This window comes from Chiloscyllium punctatum, chromosome 31, assembly GCF_047496795.1.
Source record: "Chiloscyllium punctatum isolate Juve2018m chromosome 31, sChiPun1.3, whole genome shotgun sequence".
NCBI lineage: Eukaryota > Metazoa > Chordata > Chondrichthyes > Orectolobiformes > Hemiscylliidae > Chiloscyllium > Chiloscyllium punctatum.
In genome coordinates this window covers 64746689-64751397 of record NC_092769.1, presented here as the reverse complement: position 1 = coordinate 64751397, position 4709 = coordinate 64746689, and positions in this window count along the sequence as shown.

Here is a 4709-nt window from a genome sequence, read left to right as displayed (position 1 = left end):
CGTGGACTGACTTTAATTGCAATCACTGCACAAGCAAGTCCAGTTAACCCTTTCTGAACACAACGCTTTCTCAAGTGGGGTATATGAGAAAGGTTGGTGGAAGGACATAAGGAAATAGCAAAGGACCTGGGCAAATAATACCCATTGGATATGGGAGGCGTGTGTGGAGCAGAAGAGCGAGAAAACTTCAAATCTGTTTGTAGGAAGTACCGTCAGAGAGAGACAGAGAGAGTAGGCCTGAGATCTACTGACTGGGAAGTGAAACACTATCAGAGAGAGACAGAGAGAGTAGGCCTGAGAACTACTGACTGGGAAGTGAAACACCATCAGAGAGAGACAGAGAGAGTAGGCCTGAGAACTACTGACTGGGAAATGAAACAGTGGATGTGGGAGGCTAGGAAAAGCAGGAATATACCTGCCGCTTTGAAAACAAGACAGGTTTTCGCACGATTGTGAATGTGGGCTTATGAAAGGAAAGCTGTACCACACTAAAGCTCACTCAGTGATTTAAAGGTAGTGTGGGAAATGACACACAATGCATCTGAAGCGAGATTAGATTACTTACAGTGTGGAAACAGGCCCTTCGGCCCAACAAGCCCACACCGACCCTCCAAAGAACAACCCACCCAGGCCCAATCCCCTACACCTGGCACTCTGGGCAATTTAGCATGGCCAATTCACCTAACTTGCACACCTCTGGGACTGTGGGAGGAAACCAGAGCACCCGGAGGAAACCCACGCAGACACGGGGGGAACGTGCAAACTCCACACAGACAGTTGCGTGAGGCGGGAATTGAACCCGGATCTCTGCCGCTGTGAGGCAGCAGTGCTGACCACTGTGCCACCGTGCCGCCCACAAAAAGAGCGTCACCCTGCATCATAGAATTCCTACCGCACGGAAAGCAGCCATTCAACAAATCGAGTCTGCATCAATCTCACTGACTCTGCGTGATGTGATTAGATTATGACTTACCAAACATTCAGCTGTTACCTCTTTAATAATTGATTCCAATACTTTTCCAAGAATAAGGCCAATCAGTCTTTTTTGGACTATGTTATGCCTCCCTCCCTTTTTGGTTAGGGATGTCACGTTTGGAATTTTCCAATTCTTGGGTACTCCTGTGTTTTCCCTATCATGTTTGATGCCCTGTGGCAGAAACTTTGATTGGGTTTAAAACACAACAAATGCAGCTGAATTTATATTGCGCATGTCACTGGATTGGGTGTGTGTGATTAGATTAGATTCCCTACAATGTGGAGACAGGTCCTTCGGCCCAACCAGTCCACACCAACCCTCCAAAGAGTAACCCACCCAGACCCATTCCCCTACACCTAACACTATGGACAATTTAGCATGGCCAATCCACCCTAACCTGCACATCTTTGGAATGTGGGTGGAAACCGGAGCACCCGGAGGAAACCCACGCAGACACGGGGAAAATGTGCAAACTCCACACAGACAGTCGCCTGAGGCTGAAATTGAACCTGGGACCTTGGTGCTGTGAGGCAGCAGTGCTAACCCACTGAGCCACCGTGGGGGTGGGGGTGAGTGTGAGTGTGTGAGTGTGTGTGTGTATGTGTGTGTGTCTGTCTGTCTGTCTGTCTGTGTCTGTGAATGTGTGTGTTGTGTGTGTGTCTGTATCTGTGTGTGTGTCTGTTTGTGTGTGTCTGTGTCTATGTGCATGTGTGTGTATCTGTGTGTGTCTGTGAGTGCATCTGTTTGTGTGTGTGTGTATCTGTGTGTGTTTGTTTCCATCTGTGTGTGTGTGTGTATCTGTGTGCGCGTTTGTTTGTGTGTGTTGTGTGTGTGTCTGTGTGTGCGTCTGTTTGTGTGTGTCTGTGTGTGCGTGTGTGTGTATCTGTGTGTGCATTTGTGTGTGTTTGTGTGCGTGTGTCTGTGTGTGCGTGTGTGTGTATCTGTGTGTATGTCTGTGTGCGTGTGTGTCTGTGTGTGCAAATGTTTGTGTGTGTCTGTGTGTGCATGTGTGTGCCTGTGTGTGTGTGTGTCTGTGTGCGTGTGTGTGTGCCTGTGTGCGCGTCTGTTTGTGTGTGTCTGTGTCTGCGTCTGTGTGCGTGTGTGTATATCTGTGTGTGTGTGTGTGTGTGTGTGTTTGTGTGTCGCGTGAGGGAGGGAAAGTCATCAGGAAGTAAAAGACTGGGCACGTGTGGAAAGCCAACAGACAGAAGGTTCCAGAAACAGGAGGGGCTGGTAATTAAAATGGCAAGCTGATGCTTGAGTGAACTGACTGGAGGAAACCAAGGGGGTTGGGGGGTGAGAGTGAATATCAAATTGTCAGAAGGTGAGCCCTGGGCAGGCAGTGCAGAAGCAGCAGAGACTGACTGCTTGTGCAATATTCAAAGTTTGACCAGTAAAGTTTAAAACTAACCTTTCCCCCGGTCTGCCTCATTGTGAAAACTTCAGACCCAACAATTCTCGGAGCCAACGTGCCCCAACTAATGAAGAATCAAGCCATCTCAGCCTGAAAAGTTAAAAATGACTCTGCTCATACAACTCTCTATGTCAAGGCGCTCAAAACATGTGACATTCTTTGAGAGGAAATTCCTCCTCATATCAGTTTTAAATTGGAGCCCTTTCATTCTCGGATGGGGCCCTCCAGTCCGGGACTGTCCCAAGCCGGGCAACATCCTCTCAGTATTCGCTCCGTCATATCCCGATATGTTTCAGTAAGATCATCTCTCATTCTTCTAAGCTCCAGTGAGGAGAGCCCAAACCTGATTGGTCAACACTTACAATCCATCCATCCGAACTCGCTCTGAATGCCTCCAATCAAATCATACAATTCCTGCTCACAGTACTCCAGATATGGCCTCAGCAGCACCTTGTTCACTTGCAGTAAGAATTCCCAATTTCAATTCTCCATTTCCCTTGAAATCAGGGCCAACGTTCCATTAGTCTTTCTGAATACTTGTGGCTCCTGTGTACCAGCTTTATGTCCCTTTGTATCGCATTTCTCTGCAAACATTTAGAGTCATCGAGCCATAGAGACGTACAGCACGGAAACAGACCCTTGGGTCCAACCCGTCCACGCCGACCAGATATCCCAACCCAATCTAGTCCCACCTGCCACCACCCAGCCCATATCCCTCCAAACCCTTCCTATTCATATACCCATCCAAATGCCTCTTAAATGTTGCAATTGTACCAGCCTCCAAATCATTTGTGTAAGTGGAGGGCCCAGCACCGATCCTTGTGGCACTCCACTGGTCATAGGCCTCCAGTCTGAAAAACAACCCTCCACCCTCGGTCTTCTACCTTGGAGCCATTTTCTCCCTTGAAATTATACTCTGTTCTTTCGTTCTCTCTTACAAATGAATAACTTGATATTTTCCCACTTTATACTCCATTTGCCAACTGTTTGACAGTTTCCTTAAGCGATCAATATCTCTCTGTGAACTGTGTGAGTGTCCCTTTCACAATCTGCCTTTCCAGCTATTTTTTGTGACACCTGTGAATCTGGCTGCAGTGCGTTCACATCCTTCCTGACAGTCATCGAGAAACATTGTGAACAATTGTGTTCCCAGAACTGATCCCTGTGGAAGCTCACTGCTCACAGGTCACCAACATGAAAAATAACAACTTCGATTAACTTGCTGTTTCCAGCCCCTTAGCCAATCCTGATTTCTGAACAGTTACAACCAAGCATTCATAGAGTCATAGAATCCTACAGCACGGAGAGAGGTCCTTTTGGCCCAAACTGGTCCATGTTGACCAAAATGTCCACCCACACTAACCCCATTTCTCTGCACTTGACCCATATCCTTCTGAACCTTTCCTATCCATGTATTTGTCCCGATGCCTTTTAAATGTTGTTAATGTACCCGCCTCAACCACTTCCGCTGGCAGCTCATTCCATCTGCATACCACCCTCTGTAAAAAAGTTGCCCCTCAGGTTCCCTTTTATTTTTTCCCCTCTCACCTTAAACTGATGTCCTCTTGTCCTCAACCCTGGGAAAAAGGCTGAATGCATTCACCCTACCCATGCCTCACATGATCTTCTCCACTTCTATAAGGTTCCCCCTTAATCTCTTATGCTCTAAAGAAATCAATTTATCTGTCATTGCTTTATGGGTGGCACGGTGGCTCAGTGGTTAGCACTGCTGCCTCACAGCACCAGCGTCCTAGGTTCGATCCCAGTCTTAGAAAACTGTCTGTGGGGAGTTTGCACATTCTCCCCGTGTCTGTGTGGGTTTCCTCCCACAGTCCAAAGATGTGCAGGTCAGGTGAATTGGCTAAATTGCACACAGAGTGTTAGGTGCATTAGTCAGAGGGGAAATGGGTTATTCTTGGGAGGATCGTTGTGGACTGGTTGTGCCGAACAGCCTGTTTCCCCCCTATAGGGAGTCTAATCAAAGAATCTCTACAATGTGGAAGTAGGCCCTTTGGCCCATCGAGTCCACACCAAACCCTCTGAAGAGCATCCCAACCAGATGCACCTCCTATCGTAACCCTGCATTAACCATAGCTTATTCACCTAGCCTGGACACAATGGGCAATTTAGCATGGCCAATGCACCCTAACCTGTATATTTTTGGAGTGTGGGATAAAGCCAAAGCACCTGGAGGAAACTCCCTCAGACGCAGGGCGAATGTGCAAACTCCACAAGGTCACCCAAGGGTGGAATCGAATCCGGGTCCCTAACGCTGTCGGGCAGCAGTGTTTGAGACTGAACCACAGTGCTGTCCAACTC